The sequence below is a fragment of the Mustelus asterias genome, chromosome 16, assembly GCF_964213995.1.
Source record: "Mustelus asterias chromosome 16, sMusAst1.hap1.1, whole genome shotgun sequence".
Lineage (NCBI taxonomy): Eukaryota > Metazoa > Chordata > Chondrichthyes > Carcharhiniformes > Triakidae > Mustelus > Mustelus asterias.
The window spans coordinates 35,812,573-35,835,396 of NC_135816.1; the positions used below are offsets into that span (position 1 = coordinate 35,812,573).

General features: G+C 40.8%; 1 protein-coding gene across 3 annotated transcripts in view; it reads right to left on the reverse strand.

Moving 5' to 3' along the window:
- LOC144505094 (rho GTPase-activating protein 26-like) overlaps positions 1–22,824 on the reverse strand; it is a 184,253-nt gene that overhangs the window by 121,043 nt on the left and 40,386 nt on the right. The gene's annotated exons all lie outside the window — the stretch shown is intronic.

The following is a 22,824-nucleotide window of genomic DNA, read 5'->3' on the forward strand; positions in this document are numbered from 1 at the left end:
ACTTACCTGGGAGTCCTTAAATTGGAATTGACTCATTTGCTCTCTCAATGTGTGTGTGGGTGTGTGTTTTATGTATTGTACACAACTTCACGCACCATGAGCCTGCCTGCTTCCATTTTAACCATGATGGGTTTCAGGACTTGCAAGTAACCCACTCTGAAGAGGCTGGTCTGTAATAATGTTACAGATATTTTGGCTGAAATTTGAATTTCCAAGGGCTCAGAAGACCTGGCAGCTAATGGAAGCCAGGAACAGCTGGACTCAGAAGCTAAATCCTTTTTATAGCACAGCTCGTGAACCATGAGGAGCAGGAATGCTTCCACAGCCGACACAAACCCTGCTCCTGCAAATGACAGACTTTCTCCCATTTCCAAACCTACAACCCCTCCTGGCCCACTATCCAGCACCCCAACTGCCATCCGACAGTATCCACCAACCACTGATGTGTGCTGGACCTTTCGCAACAATCCCCAGCTGCAGTGTTTTATCACTGGCTTTCTCACCAGCCAGCCTGTCAATTTGGCTGGCTTCCAGATGGAAAATTGAACAAAGAAACTACGATGTTAAAATGTTAACTCAAACAGGACCTTAGCATTTCCGGGTTTCTATGCCTTAAACTCCTCCACCAGCCCATGCACTAGCCAAAAATATAGAGATCCATGTCTCAGCACAGGGTAGGCCTTAAGTGCGCACCCAAAATCTCTGCTAATAATGCTCTGTAGTTGACCAGGGAGTGAAATAAGCCTCCATTTTCATTTGCTTACCAATTAGAGAGTGTCTGCTCTTTACTCAACAACACCCCACTCCTCCAAACCCAGAACAAAAAATTACTAAAATTAAGAACCCACCGGAGGCATTTCCTACAAATTTATAACTCAGCACATTGGAGTTTCAAAGTCCTACCCTAGCCTTGAAAAAACAGAATTCAAAAGTTCACTTTTACATTGTACAGTGGTTTCCATCAGAAAACAATTGCTCGCTTAAAACACTTTTTGACAAAACAGGGTTATACAGAGGACAGAACTGACTACTTTAACCTAAAATTAAGCGAAGTGACCTCATCTTGCATAACTTGAAGATCTTGTAAGGGCTCAAGTCATAAGCATTTATCTTTCAGTATGCAATCATTCCAAAAATCACATATCTACTTCAGAATTTTCAACTACAAGCCATGGTTGGCTTCCTGCAAAGTGACATTCAATGAACATTACCGGTTGAACATTCGTTTCCATGTCAATCTTCTGTTGCAGTCCGGGAACACTATTAAAATCAATACTGTTAAACCCAGGATCCTCTCTCAACAAATTAAGTAAGACTTAATCAAAATTTCCATTTGAAATGATGATTGGAGGCCAGAATTGTTCAGTGAAACAGATGTGTTCTTTAGATAAATATTAAGTTATTACAGAAACACAAGTTTACTCTTTTCTCAACTTTTGTATTGTTCTGAACATTTCTGTAATTCTCAATATCTTTTCACATCATAACCTGAACAAAACATTATGCTGCCATTTTCTTAAGGAATTTCAATTCAGTTACTGGACAAAGGTGTGACTAGCAAGGGGAGCATTCACTTTCCATCCCCAACTGTCCTTTAGCAGGAGGTAGTGAGCCATCTTCTTGAATCACTGCAGTGCAAGTACTCCCACTGGGTTGTTTGAGAGGGTGTTCCAGGATTTTGATCCAGTGATGAAGAAATGTCAATTCTATTTCCAAGTCAAGGTGGTGAGCGACTTAGAAGGGAAATTATTGGTGGTGATGTCTCCATCGCTTGCACTCCTTATCCTTCTAGATGATAGAGAATTTAGAAGGTGCTGTCAAAGAAGCCTTGACGAATTATTGCAGTGCATCTTATTGTTGGTTGGTACACACCACAGCCGCTACGCACCAGTGGTGAAGGGTGTGAATGTTTTAAGGTGGCAGAGTAGATGGGGTGCCAATAAAGTGTGCTGCTTTGTCTTGGCTGGTCTTGAGCTTTGCTGGAGCTGCACAGATCCGGACAAGTGCAGAGTCATCCATTATCTCCTGGCCTCTGTACCTTGTAGATGCTGGAAAGATTTTGTGAAGTCAGAAGCAATGTTCTCTTTAATATTTTACTTGCTATGCACAGCCTGTCTTTTTTAATGTGCGGTCCCTTTAAATTTTTTTGCACATCTACTCACTCACATTATTTATCCCAGAACAAGACTTTTGCAGTCCCTGTCAGGCTGCTGCATGCCTGTTCGGCCTAACAGAAACATTGATCAGGAGGCAAGTCAAGTCACCCATCACTGAACTTCCAGCCTCTGACCTGCTGTTATAGGCACAATATTTCTGAGGTTCAAGGGGATCTGGTTAGATTCCCCCTTGCTGGAAACAGTAATTGTTTAGTACTTGTATGACACAAACGTTACTTGCCGCATACCAGCCCAAACCAGAACGTTTTCCAGGTCCTGTGGCATACAGGCAAAGTGTACGGTTTCATTATCTGCAAATGAAACATCGTGCAATCATCAGCAAACATCCCCATTTCTGATCTTATGATGAAGGAGAAGTCACTGATGAAGCAGCTGAAGATGGTTGGGCTAATGTCATGAAATGACAGGATGCTATTAAAATGAATTTTTTTTGGAACAAGTAAAATCAAACTGCCATGTATTTGTAAACCATGTCTGGGCAGCACCTAAGAGAAAGGAAATAATAGAGAACAGGGTGTTCTTTGCAACAAAAATAGAAAATGCTGGAAAATCTCAGCAGGTCTGTCAACATCTGTGGGGAGAAAATAGCTCCAACGTTTCGAATCTAGATGACCCTTTGTCAGAGCCTTTATAATACAGCGGATTCCATCATCTGCAGTATTTTGCTTTTATCCTAGGGTGTTCTTTGCAATTGATACAATTAGTAGTCAGAGTGCTGTGAGCCAGGAAGTAGGTTAGACACCAAATGGGTTTTGAAGAAGAAGCAGCAGAGAGAGAGAGGGCAACCATCTTCGGGAAACAGCTCAACGAGACAAGGAGTGCTAAAGGCAAAAACCAACTTGTGCGAAAGATCGTTTTCTTCGCTGAACCGAAGACCAGTCCCAAGTTCTGGTCACTTAAGCTCTACAGTACGGTAATCACTGGCTAGATTTGACCAATAGATTTGTGGTTGTTTGCGAAACAGGGTCTCAGCAGAATTTAGGATTATGGGGGAAACTGATACTTTTGGGTTTTCAATCTTTGAGGGACTAAGTGCTTACTGTTAATTTGCTGAGGTATAAGATTGTTCTTTGTAGTGTTTATTATCTTTCTTCTATTGAGCATTGGTGAGCATGTCATTAATAAGTTCTGCTTGATAGTACTGTCCATCACTATTCTCATGATATTGAACAGACTAATGAGATGTAATTAGCAGGAATGGATTGGTTCTGCTTTTTGTAGACAAGACATACCTTGGCAATTTTCCACTCTGACAGTATTGTAGCTGTATTGAAACAGTTTGGCCAGAGGCACAGCTAGTTCTGGAGCACAAGTCTTCAGCACCACAGCCAGCATATTGTCAGAGAACATAGTCTTTGCTTTGTCCAGTATGCTCAACTGTTTCTTGATATCATGTGCAACAACTCAAATTACCCAAACACTTGCTCTGAGATAGTAAAGACTCAAGTAGAGGTTGAGACTAATCATTGATTTGGCACTTCAGCCTTGGCTGTTTGTTTACTTTGACAGATTTATGAGCATTTCAGAGGTTAAGTTATTTTCAAGTTGAATTTGAATGGCTGTGTGTTTGATTGGCATTTTATTGAGCTTCTAAGAGTCGTATTATTTTTTCAAGTGGAGTTTGAATGGACGATCACTTATTTTCATGAACACCTCAAGGACATCTCAGTTTATTTTCAGGCTCATGAGTTCTGTCCAGAGTGAATACTTGGATGGGTGGGTATGGGGGTTGCATGGGGGGCACACATGGGGGGTGGGGGTGGGAGTGGGGAAGACACATGGGGAGCATGGCTGACCCACTGGAGTTGGGCGGGACATAGAGGATGCATGATAAATAAGAGGTGACATAGGGAATATGTAGGGAGTGAGAAGCTGGCGAGGGCTAGGGGGCTTATTGGGCATGAATATAACTGGGCTAATGTCCCAGGCAATGGAGGCAGGTTTTCTAAGCTTCCAGCCTCGGCATCTGTGTGCCACCATTTCCACCTGGGGAATGCTTCAGGAAATAGCTGCCCTGACTACAGCCCAACCCCGACTCCCTGTGGGGAAAATAATGGGTGTGCGGGTTTATACAGGTGATCGGAGTACAGCACTGGGAAATAGCCTCACTCACAATTCCTGATTCAAAGAGGAAAATCCAGATCTAGTAATCTGTTCAAGGGCTCCCAAAGCAAATTAGTTGCAAGAATAACTTTCAATCAGTTCATCATACATCTGAACCCCACGTTAAGTATACAGCATTGAAATTTACCCTTTTTTGTAGTAGTGGCATGGAAGAGTATGGAGAGCAGATACAAAGAGAGAAAGAGATAGAGATCCACACATACGCATAAAGCATACACAAACATACATAAAATACACACCAGTTTCACATGGCCTTGTATATGGGGCGTCAAATGCAGTCTTTGGGTGCAACAGTGCATATAATTCAGCCACAACAGGGTCGGACATTCTGCCGTTATTTTTAATATTTCCATTATAAATTCTGTTATCTATGTTTAGATTGAAAACTTGCTATGCAAATTTATTATACTGTAATTATACACTCCAATCCATGGTGGGCCTAACTGCCTTTCCCAGAAATAGTCGGATGAAATGACTGAAGTGAATCCAATGGAACCCAAAGTGTCCAAATATGTTTGCAGGTCTATGTGAAAAAGAGAAATAATGTGAGCTGATTTGGAGGCACATTGTGAGGACAGGGAAAAGCCTGGAAAAAGTATGCACCTCAAGAGCAGCAAGACGGTGCTAATTTAACAATGAGGCACCTCTATTTCAGATAGAACAGTCATTGTCAAGGGGGGGGGTGAAAATTCCTACCATGTGGCAAATAAACTATTGTTAATGACTAGTGGCTGTTACTTCATCAGCCCCAAATAAGCCACATCACAAAGAATACTTATGGTAAAAGATAGTAGCTAGAGCATTTTTTTAATTCAAGGCACCAGAAATAATATCTTTTCTTGATTATACCAGCCTGATCCTAAAGAGCAGTTCTAGAATCAGTAGTGCCAGGCTTTTCTAGTAACAATTTGATGCATAACTGTGACCGGTGATAATCAAATAAATGTGGGTGCATTGATCTCTGGCCTATATTTGTATGAAATTTTAATTGATGCATTCCTTTCAGATACAGAAAAGCCAGAGAAAACATTTGTACAAAATGCTGTTAAGGAGCAATGATGAGTAGCCAATTTTTCCTACATATTACAAATATTTTTCAGGCTCTATATGGGGGCAGTGCATGGGAACATTGTCTCTCTGAATTTAAGATGCGAAAAGCTGCCAGGAAATGAATGCAGACACACTGAGTCACAGTGGCCACGAAAGTAAAAGTATTTTTTTTTGTTCTTTTTGGTACTTCATTCCCAATCAAAAATCCAGCTTGGCCCAGAGTCCCCACAAAAGAGACAAAACAGATCCAAGCTGACAAGACAGGACACACATCCCATCTTGGGCTCGATCAAACAAGATCCAAGCTGACAGGATGAGGCATTCCACCCCCTCCCGGGCTTGGTCTGAGCTTCATCTTAGCCAAAAAGCCGATATGGCTTTAAAAAATTGCTTCAGGTGAAGCCTCAATGTAACCTCATTGGCTAAGACCAGATGCGAGACCAAATATTACACTTGATCTTAGCCAAAAGGCCGAGAAAATAAAATTCAGTTTTATTAAATGGCATTTGAGTATGTTTACTGGTGCTTTGGAGAGTAGCATTCTACTCTATCCCTGCAATGCTTACCATAATCTCAAGACATCCCCAAAATTAATAAGGCTGATGATGTGGAATCACTATTTTAAGTAGTTGTTACTCAAAAGTAGGAAATGTGGCGGTCAACTTGGGAAGCATTTAAAGAAAGTATTTAAATGTTCTACAAAAATACATTCTATTGAAAAACAACAACCCAACAAGAAAAATTCACCTCCACAATAGCTAGGGAAGTTAAGGATTCTATCAGATTAAGGGGAGGCTTACTGGCAAAGAATTATGGTATGCCAGAGGATTGGGAGTGTTTTAAAAACCATCAAAGGGAACCAAAAAGTTGATGAAAAGAGGAAAAATAGAATATATCAGTAAGTAGTCAGGAATACAAGAGCTTTTACAAGTACATAAGGAGGAATGTAGCTGAAGTAAACATTGGCGCCTTAGAGCAGAAGCAGGAGAAATTATCCTGGGGAATGAGAAAATGGTAGACATTGTAAGAGACAGCAACATTTTAATTGGAATATTTGATTCCAACTTGCATGACTATCCAATCAGGAGCATCAACAGTTTAAATCAAATACAGAATGCTGTTGGCTATATGCAGCTGTACAAAAACTGACCAAATTTGACCCAATATGCATGCAAAGGCCAAAAGACTTTTCAAATTAAAGTAACCTGTTAGCAGCTACAAGCTGTTTTCATTACAGATAAACAGCATCACTAGTAAAAACACTTTAAGGTCGTGGAATGTTTAGGAAAGGCACAAAATTTGTAAAATTGTGCCACAACCAATAAATAGAAAATAAATAAATAGCAAAGCTATGTGTCACTTCGACCCCACGAGCTTCAGAGAAATGTCATGTTCCAGTATATTATGAACTTTCTGTTGATACTTCATATTTTTAAAAAGCACAGAAAGATACTAAAAATATGGCCACTCGAGAATGACCTGACTTCTCTTGTGGATTGAAACACTCCTCTGTCTCAAGATGGAACTAAAATAACATTTCAAACTGATGGTGACTCAATGCCTTTTCCTGAAACTAATTCAGAAGGGTAATTTCAAATCGCCTGGGTCATTCAGATATAAAGACCCTGGTTGTCTCAAATTCAAGGTGTGAAAGTCATCACACAGAATGTATATTTGACCCTAGCCACCCAACCTATCTGGAAAAGGACTTGTAACAGGTCAGATAGTGAAATTGCCATGTTTGTTGTGATTTCAGTAAGACATTTTTCTTATTTAAAAATTAACTCTTATGAACCAAATGATGGCCACCACAAATAACCTGATATCTGGAATTGTACAGTGAAGGCATTATATGAATTGCATTGGAGACATGTTCTGACATGTTGCTCATGGAAACACACACCTGGGACTGTCAAGGTCCATTTCAAAAAGGAAGTATTGGAAAGGAAATGGATATCATTTGCATCTTTATAAGCTTACCCTCTGCAGAGTCTGAGGGTCTACCAAGACAATAGCTACTTGGAACAGGGTCATCAATATGGATTGAGGAAGTGATCTTACCAAAAAAAATTCTAAGTGCGGGACCAGCAGAAAAACGGGAGAGAACCACGCTTTTTTTTGGCAAATTAAAAATTGAATCTTTTCTCATTCTGAAGAAACAATGAAGTAGGATCTGTTTCCCGCCAGCAGAGGGAAGAGGGCAGGGCCAAAGCTCACTGAAAGCCTGCAGCTTGCAGCAGAGGGCGCCATTATACATGTGCATACTCTCTCTGTTCTGTGTAATAGCAGAGAACACAGAAATCTGTCACTGCCTGCCCCCAGCTATAGCTGGTCACCACTGCCGGTCACGTCCCACCCCACTATCATGGAGCTCCACGGCTGATTTCCACCCCCCCACCACATGGACCGATCGCCTACCACCCCTCCCCCACTGTATGAACTGATGCTGGTTGCAGAACGCGCAGTGTCACTCACACCCCCCCTCCCCCACCCCCACCAATTGGCCCACCCTTTTAGGTCCTGCCCCCTCTCAGTTGGCCCTGCTCCCTCAGGCCGCATTCCCTTGTCACTGCGCAGTTCCTAAAGGGCACTGCCAGTGTGCCAGGCTGGCACTGCCCAAGGGGCATGCCCCACTCTACCCCCGACCTCCTGGGGGCACTTCAGTGACCTCCAGTCCCACCAGTGAGGCCATCACGACAGGTCCTCTTTGTTTGGGACCATACGTGACCCTCACTGGTGAGGACCTTCACCGGTGAGGACCTTCACCGGCAAGGCCACAGCGGATGATCCCAGACGAATGCGCCCTGGGAAGTAGGATTTAAATATGGAGATCAAGCTTTGTGCCCTTTTCAGGCGTGAAGCTGATCTCGCCAGATATCTGGTGCCAGTCAGATTGTGAGAGGTGAGAAATCGAGCAAGAAATCAGGCGTGCTCCCACCCAGCCTATGATATTAGAGAACACCAAATTCAGATGGTTTAAGTGCTCTGCAAAGCATTTTGAAAACTGATTGATGATATCAGTGATTTTCTTCTTTTGAATGCAGAGGACCTGACCCCACAAAAAAATCATATGATTTATCTGATAAACTGTCTTTAATCCTCCAAGCAACAATTTGTAAGATGCCAGTAGCTTAAGGGACTTGGATTTCATTGTCATGTGATTTTAAATTATGAAAGACACCAGGAAGGAAGCTGCAGTGTATTTACTTATAGATCTCGAAGGCATCTGTAACAGCCACAAGTGATGAAATTACTAAAGGAAATGTAACTAGATGCTCATCATCAAGGTGTTCTCTAATATCAGCCACAGGCTATAGCAGACCAGCCAAAATTCCACTGACGTTTAGTGGGACTGGATGATTCCAGCGGCGGGTGCGGCTGGAAAATCCCGCCCATAGTTTGACAACTGTAACTTTTGATACGACAGTATAATCTGGTCAATGAAACAGCTTGCCCACCTTGGATTGAAAGATTTAAAAATCATTGCAAACAGTGATTCGATGCTTAGGTTTAGCAGTTTGATCAACTGGTGAAGGATATGATCAGCAGGGAGGTGACCACTTAATGAGTGATTGTATGCATCATTGTTTGTAATGTATTTGCAACTAACAGGTGTCATTAGTATTTAATTTGAGCTTTGAGCATTGTCTCCTTATTTCTCATAATTCTCACGTTTGAACCATTGAGTAACCATGTCAGGAGTTAAAAGTTACATCTTACAATATTTTATGAAAAAATATTTTTGGCTGTCTTTATAGTAGAAGACACAAATTAAGGTAATTAATAACAGCAAAGTATTAGGGAAACTTTAAGGGACTCAAATACAACAAGCGATGTTTAGAACATAGAACATAGAAAGCCACAGCACAAACAGGCCCTTCGGCCCACAAGTTGCGCTGATCATATCCCTACCTCTAGGCCTATCTATAGCCCTCAATCCCATTAAATCCCATGTACTCATCCAGAAGTCTCTTAAAAGACCCCAACGAGTTTGCCTCCACCACCACCGACGTCAGCCGATTCCACTCACCCACCACCCTCTGAGTGAAAAACTTACCCCTGACATCTCCTCTGTACCTACCCCCCAGCACCTTAAACCTGTGTCCTCTCGAAGCAACCATTTCAGCCCTTGGAAATAGCCTCTGAGAGTCTACCCTATCCAGACCTCTCAACATCTTGTAAACCTCTATCAGGTCACCTCTCATCCTTCGTCTCTCCAGGGAGAAGAGACCAAGCTCTTCTATCCTCATAAGGCATGCCCCCCAATCCAGGCAACATCCTTGTAAATCTCCTCTGCACCCTTTCAATGGCTTCAACATCTTTCCTGTAATGAGGTGACCAGAACTGCGCACAGTACTCCAAGTGGGGTCTAATCAGGGTCCTATAAAGCTGCAGCATTATCTCCCGACTCCTAAACTCAATCCCTCGATTAATGAAGGCTAGTACGCCGTACGCCTTCTTGACCGCATCCTCCACCTGCGAGGCCGATTTAAGAGTCCTATGGACCCGGACCCCAAGGTCCTTCTGATCCTCTACACTGCTAAGAATGGTACCCTTCATATTATACTGCTGCTTCATCCCATTGGATCTGCCAAAATGGATCACTACACACTTATCCGGGGTGAAGTCCATCTGCCACTTCTCCGCCCAGTCTTGCATTCTATCTATGTCTCGCTGCAACTTCTGACATCCCTCCAAACTATCCACAACACCACCTACCTTGGTGTCGTCAGCAAACTTACCAACCCATCCCTCCACTTCCTCATCCAGGTCATTTATGAAAATGACAAACAGCAAGGGTCCCAGAACAGATCCCTGGGGCACTCCACTGGTCACTGACCTCCATGCAGAGAAAGACCCCTCCACCGCCACTCTCTGCCTTCTGCAGGCAAGCCAGTTTGACATAATTTTTTGAGGAAGTTAACTAGTAGTGTCGATAAAGGGGAACCAGTGAATGTAATATTTTTGGATTTTCATAAGCCATTCAATAAGATACCACACACAAGATTAGAGTTCAGTGCAGGGGTTCACCTAGCTGAATATTTTTCAAATGGCATGAAAGTTATAAAAGTTGATTGTCAGAGATACTATTGTATTCTCATACAAGGAACACTAAATTGCATGGAGGTACAGCAAGCAACTAGGAAGGCAAATGGCATATTGGTCTTCATTGCAAGAAGATTTGACAACAAGAATGTGAAAATCTTGCTACAGTTGTACAGGGTTTTGATGAGACCACACCTGGAGTACTGTGCATGGTTTTGGTCTCCATACCTAAAGGAAGGATATATTTGCCTTGGAGGAGGTACAACAAAGGTTCAATAGATTGGTTCCCAAGAGGAGATAGTTGTCCTGTGACAAGTGATTGAGTAAATTAGGCCTATAATTTCTGGAGTTTAGAAGAATGAAATATGATTTTATTGAAACATCAAGATTCTTACGGTGCTTGACAGGGTCAACACAGTGAAGTCGTTCCTCTTGGCTCGTAAATCCAGAACAGGGGCGCAAAGTCTCAGAATAAGGGGTCCATCATTTAAACGGAGATGAGGAGAAATGTTTTCATTCAAAGGGTTGTGAACCATTGGAATTCTCTGCCCCAGATGGTTGTGGATGCTCCACCATTGAATATTCTTAATGCTGAGCCGGACAAGCTTTCAGTCTCTCGGGTAATCAAACGGAAATAAGGAGCAGGCAGGAAAGTGAAGTTGAAGTAGATGATCAGCCATAATTGTACTGAATGACAGAGCCGACTAAAGGGGCCATATGGAGTGCTCCTGTTCCTATACACGTAGTGTATAGGATGTTCTTATACACAGTATTGTCCCACAAATAACAATGTGCTTATGGCCTGATAATCAATTTTAGTGATGTTGATTGAGGGATAAAAGTTGACCAGAACAACCAAGTGAAGCCCCCCCCCCCTTCAAAATAGTGCCATGGGATTCATCTGAGAGAGCACACCGCAGTTTAAACATCTCACCCAAAAGATAGCACCCTCACTAGTGTAGCACTCCCTCAGTACTGTACTGGGATGTCAGCCTAAATTTTTGTGCTCAGGTCTCTGGAGTGGAAAATTGAACTCACAATCTTTAATCATAAGTAAACAGCCATTATTTTACATGTTACAAACCATTGTTTTACTTGTGCATTCCATTTTTGTCCCTTACTAGCTTTACAGCTGATAAAACACAGCAAAATAGCATGCAAAGTCTGCTAGACAGCCAGGTAGAAGGTGGTGGTTACATATTTCGTATTTTGCAGTACCAATTTGTCACACTTTGATAGCACAATGGTGGCTTGGATCTTTGCAAACATTCAACTTGGTGTTTTGAGATTATTTCCCAGGCGTTGATGTCAACTTCTGTTTATCACTCTCTCAACTTTGACTTCAGTTAACAGTTCTTTTCTCACTCAAGCTTGAGCATTCAAGCTCAAGGAAAATAAATCAAGTTCAACCCCCTCTTTGGGAAAGTCTGACACCATGAAAAATTTTAATGGAAATATGAGAAAATATAAAATACAATTGAAGTGGATGAATTTAATCAGATTACTGTGAAATTGTTTTTTTTATTAATTTCAAATTTAGTTTCAATTACTAAGAAGACACAGGGAGAACAAATTAATTTTCTAATATAATGCAAGTAACATGCTGTTTCTCTCATTATAAAATGTTACCCAAAATAAACATCCACAAAGGATGTTTCTATTCTAACTACCAGCAGACAAGTGCTACAGGAAATAGCATTCGTGTACTGGTGCACATACTAAGGCAAGATTTTAATATATTACAGAAGTCTTGTGGCTGCATACATTTCTTTCTGCTTGCAACATTTTGCTTCACATTTTGCAAGTTAACATTTTGTTTACAAATACCTACATCTACATTTATAATGAGGTTCACCTTTGAAAAGTCTTGCTTATTGCCAAATCATGGAATTTTGCAACTTAACTGATAAATTTGACTTTTTTGCTTCACAAGTATGCAGATTTTGTTTTGGTTCATTTCCAGGATCTTGGCATCGCTGACTAGGCCAGCATTTATTGCCCATCTCTATTTCCCCTTGAGACGGTGTCCTAAAACTTCCTTTGTTTCCAATAGGGGTGACACCGTAGCACAGTGGTTAGCACTGCTGCTTCACAGCGCCAGGGACCCAGGTTTATTTCCGGCTTGGGTCACTGTCTGTGTGGAGTTTGCATGTCTTCCCCGTGTCTGTGTGGGTTTCCTCTGGGTGCTCCGGTTTCCTCCCACGTTCTGAAAGACGTGCTAGTTAGGTGCATTGACCCAAACAGGTGCCAAACTGTGGCGACTAGGGGAATTTCACAGTAACTTCATTGCAGTGTCAATGTAAACCTTACTTGTGACTAATAAATAAACTTTTAACTTTTTTAACTGATGTTTTATACTATAATTATTATTTACTGGAATAGGATCAATGTCCTAATGGACAACTTAACAAATTGTCAAGTTTAAGACATTATTGGTGTGCCCAATCACACCCTCTGTTTGCTGCACAACATCTAACAATTCCCAGAAACAGGCAAAGCAATTAAGAACAGTTTACTCATAGCCTTATTAGTCATTACAAATATGCTCATCTTTGCTCCCTTCCAACAAAATACATTGTGGGGGTCTTCGACTTACTTGTCAAGATATATGATTACAGAGCAGTAATTCTAATCCCACACAATTTTCCAATACTCGCATAAAGCACTTTAAAAGTTTATAATTGAAAATAATACCAGAAAAGCAAAATACTGCAGATACTAGAAATCTGAAATAAAAGCAAAACGCAGCAATGTGAAAAGGAAGAGAGTTAACAGCTGGAATTTTCTAGCCCTCACACCAGCGGAATCTTCTGGTCCCTCTAACGTGAACGGAGATTTCTATGGCTTGCTGGCCCTGGGGCAGGTTCCCCTGAATGATTAAAGTTCTGATGAGAGGTCATCTAGACCCGAAATGTTAACTCTGCTTCTCTCCACAGTTGCTGCCTTACCTACAGAGCATTGCCAGCATTTTTTACTTTTATTTATCATTGAAGAGTTTAGTGTTGCATTATTCAGCTTCAGTCTGAGACCATTAACAAAAAGATTTGAAAAAAAAACATTATCAATACAGCCTGTCATAAACAAAGCCAAAGTTTCTTGGCACAACAACTTTTGAAAAGAATGTAGGTGATGAAGTCATAATATGCGACAAAAAAGTTTCCTTGAACTTGAGCAGAGAAGATACCAATCTTACATAACAGCTGCTGAATCTTGAAGCAATATATCAAGTTACAAAAGGTTTATTCATCTATTAAGTCACAACTGAAAGTAAATGTATGGCTTAGTCAACAATGACCCATGATTCAGACTCAAAGGATAATGTACTGTCTTCTCTATTCTCTTCCTCCACTTGTCACCATGAAACTTGTAATTGAAGCTGGTACAAATGTAAATCGATAAGGCTTTGTATCTAGAGGCATAGAATATTAAAGCAATAACAATGTTTATCTTGTCCAAGACATTAGTTAGACTACATGTATAATTTTGCCCACTTTTATAAGAAGGATATTAAAGGAAAAAAAGATACCAAGTATGTTCACTATGAGATTAACAGATATAGAAAAATTATGAAGAATTCCGTTTGGCCTTAGTTCATTCAACAGTCCCATTATTTCATCGTGTTTTTAAAATTATTCCAAGGTTATCACCTCCACTGCTGTAAGTCCATTCCAAGTTCCTTTCTCACTCCTTTTGTGACGAAAAACTCCCCAATTTCAATCCTAAATTTATCATCTGTAGTTTAAATCTGTTGTCCTCATGTGCTCCTTTCACAATTCAGTATGAAGCTACTATTCAGTCTTCACCTTTGCCATTTCATTAGAACCATATGTACTTTTACAAGCCCCAATGCCTTCTTTCCAGCTTTTCTCTACAACTACAGGAATTAATTTTATATTTTTTTCTCTGCATCGGTTCCAATGCTGACAGAACATTTTCTCTGGAGGCAGAATTGAACATGTTATTTGGGTGTAGTCTGACAACAGCATTAAACATTTTGGTCACAATATTCTTTGAGTTATGTGCTATTGTATTGACATTGTGTTTCAACATTTGTTTGGGTTTGCTGCACTTTATTGGGCTTAGCATCAGATCTACAGTAGCTGTTAGAATTCCAAATTCAACCAGAATTATTTTGACACCATTGATGGAATACTTGTTCCACCCATTTTCCTTTCTACATGCATACTTCACATTTATCTACAATAAATTTCTATCCACTCAAAGAACAAAGAACAATACTGCACAGGAACAGGCCCTTCGGCCCTCCAAGCCCGCGCCGCTCCCTGGTCCAAACTAGACCATTCTTTTGTATCCCTCCATTCCCACTCTGTTCATGTGGCTATCTAGGTAAGTCTTAAACGTACCCAGTGTGTCTGCCTCCACCACCTTGCCCGGCAGCGCATTCCAGGCCCCCACCACCTGTGTAAAATACGTCCTTCTGATTTCCGTGTTAAACCTCCCCCCCGTCACCTTGAACCTATGACCCCTCGTGAACGTAACCACCGACCTGGGAAAAAGCTTCCCACCGTTCACCCTATCTATGCCTTTCATAATTTTATACACCTATATTAGGTCACCCCTCATCCTCCGTCTTTCCAGTGAGAACAAACCCAGTTTACCCAATCTCTCCTCATAACTTAGCCCTTCCATACCAGGCAACATCCTAGTAAACCTCCTCTGCATTCTCTCTAAAGCCTCCACGTCCTTCTGGTAGTGTGGCGCCCAGAACTGGGCGCATTATTCCAAATGCGGCCGAACCAACGTTCTATACAACTGCAACATCAGACCCCAACTTTTATACTCTATGCCCCGTCCTATAAAGGCAAGCATGCCATATGCCTTATTCACTACCTTCTCCACCTGTGACGTCACCTTCAAGGATCTGTGGACTTGCACACCCAGGTCCCTCTGCGTATCTACACCCTTTATGGTTCTGCCATTTATCGTATAGCTCCCCCCTACGTTAGTTATACCAAAATGCACATATACTCATATTTAATTTCATAGGGTAATTTTGGGCTTCGGCCTCAGATTATTTTGCCTCTCAAAATTTGGTATAATTTGCAAATCTGACCAATTTGTAAAGAGTTGCTGAGTCCAGGTCATCAATATAAATTGAAAACAATAGTGATCCCAAAACCAAGGCTGGGACACTCTACTCAAATGCTCCACTCCCTCTATCCCAAAGCAAGTCCTCTGATATCTACGTGTTTTTTTCTATCCTGAAGCCAATTTATGATCCATTCACAAGACTTACAATTAATTCCCATGACTTTGAAATTAGCTTTTGTGTGGGACAAAGTCAAATGTGTTTTTAAAGTCTAAATTAAATAATGTAGTCAAACTACACACCACTTGTCACTTCTGCAAAGAAAGCAAGCAAGTTTCTTAGGCAAAATTATCCCCTTCTAAAGACATTGAGGTTTAAGGGTCCTCCTCAGTGTCCACTGGCTCCTTCATGATGATTGTTGGTTCCTCACAAATCTCCTCCCTTGTTTTCTGTATCCTGAGGTAAATACCACCCAAGGCTGAGTATTTACTTTTTTGAATCTTTCTCATCTTTTAGAAAATTTTAATTTTTAATAAGAGAATTATTAATTTGCTTTTTCAAAGGAGCTACCCCAAAAATACTTGGAAGAAATAATCATTCATAATATCTACAATTATATGTGTATACTATAATTTCAAGCCTGTTTGAAGAAAAAAACAGGTTATGTAGGCATTTGACATACAGATCTTCAAGGTTATGAAAAGGTCATGTATGTCTTCAAAAAATACACTCAAAGATTTGGGGGGCATTTCTGGCCTGCCTATTTCATCATTTGTAAATGAGACACCCATCTTGAGGGGTGCCATGAAAATAATGACCTTCTATCTTCTGCTCAGCCCCGAGTAGAATGATCACAGCACGAGGTATTTGATTGTTACTTTTGGACAGCAGCCAGTAGGTAGGTACAGATGGACATTTTTCAGACAGGAGACGAGTTAAAAGTGGTTCTCCCCAGGGATCAGTATTGGGACCCTGCTTTTTCTGATTAATATAAATGATTTAGAGATGGGTGTTGAAGGCAAATCTCTAAATTTGCAGATGATACTAAGCTATGGAGAATAGTGAATTGTGAGGATGCGCCGAGCAACTTCAGAGGGGCACTGACAAGCTAGCCAAGGGGGCAGAAGCTGGCAGATGAATTTCAATGCCCCGAAATGTGAGATAATGCAGTTTAGTGGAAGAAACATGGGGAGACAATACAGGCTCAATGGTACAACTTTGAGGGAAGTAAAGGTGCAGAGGGACCTTGGGGTTCAACTGCATAATTCTCTGAAGGTGGCCAGACAAGTTCAAACAATTGTTAAGAAGGGCTTATAGGATCCTTGGGTTAATATGGAGGCATAGAGTATAAAAACAAGGAAATGATACTACACTTCTACAAATCATTGGTCAGACCATATATGGAGTATTGTGTTCAGTTCTGGGCACCTTATCTAAGGAAGGGGAGAGTGCAAATAAGATTTACTAGAATAATACCAGGAATTAGGAATTTTAGATACAGGAACGATTAGAGAAATTGGGTTTATTCTCTTTGGAGCAGAGAGGATTAAGTGGTGATCTTATTGAACAGTTCAAAATTATGAACAATTTTGACAGGGGAAGGAAGGATATTCTGTTTCCATTAGTTGGTTATATCAGTGATGAGGGGGGTCACAATTTCAAGGTGGTCAGCAAGAGAACTAGGAGGGAGTTGAGGAGAAACTTCTTTACTCAGAGAGTTGTTGGGATTTGGAATGCACTGCCTGGGAGAGCTGCGGAGGCAGATTCCATAGGAGGTTTCAAAAAAGAGCTGGACATATATTTGAAAGTGATTAATTTCCTACGGAGATAGGACTGAATAATGGGACTAGCTGGGTAGCTCTTTGGGGGGCTGGTGCAGATACGATGGGCCAAATGGCCTCCTTCTGTGTTGTAAAATTCTACAATTCCATAGAAGGTCCTGACACCAGGACTTGGAATGTTGGGTCAGGTGCGCAAAGTCACGACAATTCCCAGCTCTGCAAGCCTGATCTGGAAAAAGTGATCCAGATGGTTGAATTTACTTTCCACGGGAGTTGGGCCCACCACCAGGTAAATTGGGCAGAATGCCCATTTTGGTGCTCCACAAGTAGCCCTTCAGCTGTCACCACTGCCCATCACCACCGCCCCAGTCTCCAAATACTCCCCATGCCAAACTCTGCCTTTCAACCCACCGTCATGGCCTTTATAGCCCATTGGCCAACTTAGTGCCAGTTCATGCCAACCTATGACCCCCACCCATCACCCTTTAGCCTTACACCCTCCATGCCAAATTACCCAGTATCCACCATGGCAGACCTCAGGACCTATGCTGAGATTAAGTAACATTCATAAGTGTCTACTGATGAATTTTTAAAGATACTCTCATTGATAAAAACCCATTCAATACATTTAATTTGCTTTAATCCCTTATAAGAACAAGTATTTGTGTTTACAAGCACTTGGTGCTGTCATGCACACTGTAAACTAATAGGTACCCCACTGTGATAATGATAGGTGGTGAAACCACTAATCCTCAAAAGGGTAACTCTCAGGATTATGTCAACAGAAGAGTGAAACAGCAAGCACTGATTTTTTCAACAGTGCAGACAACCGTTTTCAAAAAGCAGGAGATTTAAATGCTTCCTTTCACAGTTCCAAAGATTGTGCATATTTCTGTCTACTTTTAACAATCCCAAAGGGCATCTGATCTCCCCAAAGGGTGCTTGACCGCTAAAGGAAATCTTGGACCAAATCCAAAAGGAGACCTTAACTCTCCAATGAACTCCGATCAAGTTTAAGCCAACTGCTATCATGTCTAATATACATATACCATGTTTTCCACTCTCTCCTAGCAAAAATCAAATTAGACTAAAGACTTTAACATGCACAGCTGCTCTAACGTGTACAGCTGCCTATGTGGATTATGGATGCACAAAGTTCAACACGCTCCTATTTTCCTCTACCACGCCACCCCACCCCCCATTCTCTTTCCCCTAGTCACCACACTACGGCACCTGTTCGGGTACACTGAGGGAGAATTTAGCTTGGCCAATGCACCTAACCAGCATGTCTTTCAGACTGTAGGAGGAAACCCACGCAGACATGGAGAGAACATGCAGACTCCGCACAGACAGTGATCCAAGCTGGAATCGAACCCGGGTCCCTGGCAATGTGAGGCAGCAGTGCTAACCATTATGCCACCCCATCTGTGTCAAAATTCAGACCTAGCAGTCACTGCTGCAGGTTTCTGAGATCTGACCAGTGGCTAACCTTCTTATACAAATTCCAGGAACAGGGATAGCGTCTACTTCAGGGATTGTATTAGGACCATTTAAATGACTTGAATTGAAAAATATAAGCTATTTCAAAAGAACTGTAGGTAGCGTGCAAGTCAGGGCATTTTACATGCTTACTACTCAGCTGCAAGTCCAAAGTAAAATACAAACATTCCTTCTTGTGCACTGAAACTATAGAGAAGCAATCCCAGTAGAAGAAATAGATCCAAGGTGTTCTTCCTGAGTAGAAGACTTGGGGAAGATATGACTCAGCTGCTTCAAGAATTTCTGTTTCTTACCTTTCTCTCACTCCCAAGACAAAACTGAATGATTGAATATTTGTTACTCAAATGGAAAAGAGCAAGTGAAGAAGAATACAATTCCAGCATGCAATGCTGCATTGCATTAATCCAAACTCAAAATATCTACAAACAAAATGCTCACTCTTAAAAGACTGAGATTCATCTTCAAATCATCAAAAGATTTAAAACTAACCAATACCTTTAAAAGACTTGCATTTATGTAACACTTTTCACAACCACTGAACATGTCAAAGTGCTTTGCACACAATAAAGTACTTTTGAACTGTAATCACTGTTGTGTTGTAGGAAATGTGGTAGCCAATTTCCAAAAAACAGCTATGTATTTTGAATAAATAATCTGTTTTTATGATGTTGATTGAGGGATAAATGTTGACCAGGATAACAGGGATGACTCCCCTGCCTTCCCATAACTATATTATGCCTCAAATATTGTACATCCAAAAAGAACATTTATTTCACTGTAAAGGTTGAACAATACTGTGCGAAATCACACAAACACAATGGTTTACACAGTTATCAAATGGCAATGGACTTCGGTCAAATGCAGAATATGGTTTCGCTCCTGTGAATGCTAATCCTACACCAACTTCTAATCAACTGGAATCCAAACTAAATCAATGAACGATGCAATATACTGGAAGTGTGGTTTAGAGACATGTGTTTGTAAAACCAACGAGAGCTAGAGCAATAGTGGCATGAACCATGCAATTCAAAATACTTTGGTTAGTTCCATTAACATTGGAAGTAGTATGATCTAAGTTATTGCATTATCTCCAGGAGTAATTGGACCAATTCTTAACATTACCACCATTTAGTTTCTGTCACAACAAACCAAACAAAGCAGAATAATCCAAACGTTCAGGGTGGAATTTAGTGGATAGGTGAGCTTGATTATTTTTAAAATGGACACTATCTTTATGGAATAATTCACAACCTATTTCTTTTATTGTCATGATAAACATGAACTAAAACAAATCAGTGATTTTCAGTTAATTGAGTACTTTCCAAACTAGGGGGCATGCCAGTATATCCTTCAACTCTCAGGCTGATTCCCAACTCTGCTCACTACAAAAGTTAGGCATCTGCAAACAGTTTCAGTTTACAGTTTGTTTTAGAGCTTCTTATTTTAAATGTGCTTGTACTGATTAATAGAGTTGTTTGGCTTATGCTCTATATCTCTGTGCATGTTAGAAACAGAGTGGTGTATAGGTATGTTACTAGACTAGAAGAGGCTTGGATTTAACCTAAAGGAAGACTTCAAATCTCATTGTGAATGTACAAGTACAACTTCTTCCTTACATACAAAGATGAGCCTCTCTTTCTTTTCCTTCCTAAGTTGACTTATTCACCCAACCAGCAAATAATAAATGCAAGTTTACAAGAGTTTAAGAAGGAAGGCCCATCATTTTACAATGTATAATATTTAGCTCCAAAATAGGAAATCAAGTAAATCAAGTTAGAGCCACAACTTTAGATTTCTTTTGTGCTTTTCGATAAAACTGTTGCCTAAACGTGGACTTAAGGTTGGGTTAAAAATCAAAAATGTTTTTAACAGTTTTCACAGGATGTGGCTGACACCTACCAGCTCCATTTACTTTGTATGGCAGGTTGCTATTTTCGAAACTCAGTTGCTTGCTCAGGCCCTTCAAAGGCCATTGTGCACCAATGACATCGTGTAAGATTGGGGTAACTCTTGAACTAATAAAATAAACTGTTCACAACTAATGAGCAGGATTTCACAGTTTTACTTCAGACAAAAAATCCAACAGTCCACATTCTAAATTCTTAAGCCATTAATATCACAAAATCAAAAACTGGCCATCAACCTGTGAATTCCAAAAAAAACTACTTTGTCTGAAAATTATTAAACCTGTTGCAACCACTTATGTAATATAAGGACCATTTTAATTAAAGGATGCATGTTCTTGTAATTCTACTCAACCTCTCCAGTGCAAGAAGTAAACAACTGAAATTGTCAAGTCTAATTCCCACAGGAAATAAATTATTTTAAAGAATCTTTAAAAATGTTCCTACTTTTCCTTTATCTCACTTTCTTTCTCCTCATCCCTCTTTTTATAACCAATTTGATCCTTAATTTGTGCCATTTCCTACTCTGTCATTTCTGTGTTTCTCTTTCAATCCTTAAATCCTACTTCATTGGATAAACAGAGGGGTTTTTGGTCCCATCATTCACCAAGATCGCAGATGTCCACAGACACAATGTTATCAGGTTACATTTCTGGCATTTGTGCTGAGCACAAGGGTGAGGGAAAAAGTCTAACAGGGCATGTGGATAAGGAAATTATATTTTACAAATTTATTGAGAGTTTGTTGAGGACGTAATTAGTAGGCTAAATAAAGAGGGACCAATATATGTTGTATACTTGGATTTCCAAAAATCATTCACTAACTTACCACACAAAAAGTGAATACACAATAAGGTCTCTTAAGAGTTTGGGATAATATATTGGCATGAATAGGGAATTAATTAATGGACAGGAAACCAAGAAGAGCGGTAAATCGGGAATTTTCAAGCTGGCAGACTGCAATTAGTGGAGTGCCACAGGGATCAGTATTGAGACCTCAGGTTCTATATTATTGACTTCGTAATGTATCTGAGTCAATCTATATCATTGACTTAGATACACCACTCTCTGTCTCTCCCTCTAATTTTGCTGACAATACAAAGCTTGGTGGGAAGGCAAACAGTGAGGAGGAAACAAAGAGGCTACAAAGGGATATAGACAGGTTAAATGAGTGGGCAACAAGGTGGGAGATAGTAATAACTTAAATGAAAAGACTGAGAGTAATGTATCAAAATTTACTGATGATACCAAGCTAAGTGGGAAGGTAAGCGATGGGGAGGGGACATAGAGGCTGCAAAGAGATATAGACAGGTTAAGTGAGTGGGCAACACATTGTCAGATGGAGAATAATGTGGGGCATTGTGAGGTTATTCACTTTGATGGTAAAAGATAGAAAAGCAAACATTTTTTAAAAGGTGTGAAATTTGTAAACTGTGACTTGGGTGTACTCATACAAGGAGCACAGCAAGAGCATGCAGGTACAGCAAGCAATTAGGAAAGCAGGCGGTACGGTGGCCTTTATTGTGAGGGATTTGGAGTACAAGAATGAGGACGTTTTGCTACTAATGGCTTACATGAGACCACACTTCGAATATTGTTTTTCTCTCCATATTTAAAGAAGGATATACTCGCATTGAAGAAGGTACTGCAGAGGTTCGTTGGATTGGTTTCTGATGTGAGAAGTCTGTCCTATGATGAGAGGCCGAGTAAATTAGGTTTATATTCTCTGGAGTTTAGGAGAATTGTCAAACCCCTTTAAGTTCTTATATTTTTCAAAGTAGACAATGAGAGGTTACTTCCCCTGGCTGGGGAATCTACTCAGGCACAGACTCAGGATAAGTGGCCAATCATTTAGGACCAAGATGAGGAGAACTTACTTCACTCAGAGGGTTGTGAATCTTTGGAATTCTCGACTGCAGAGGATTGTGGATGCTCCACTGTTGAAAATATTTGAGGCTCTCCAGTCATAGAATCATAGAACCCTACAGTGCAGAAAGAGGTCATTTGGCCCATCGAGTCTGCACCGACCACAATCCCACCCAGGCCCTACCCCCATAGCCCCACACATTTACCCACTAATCCCTCTAACCTACGCATCTCAGGACACTAAGGGGCAGTTTTAGCATGGCCAATCAACCTAACCCGCACATCTTTGGACTGTGGGAGGAAACCGGAGCACCCGGAGGAAACCCA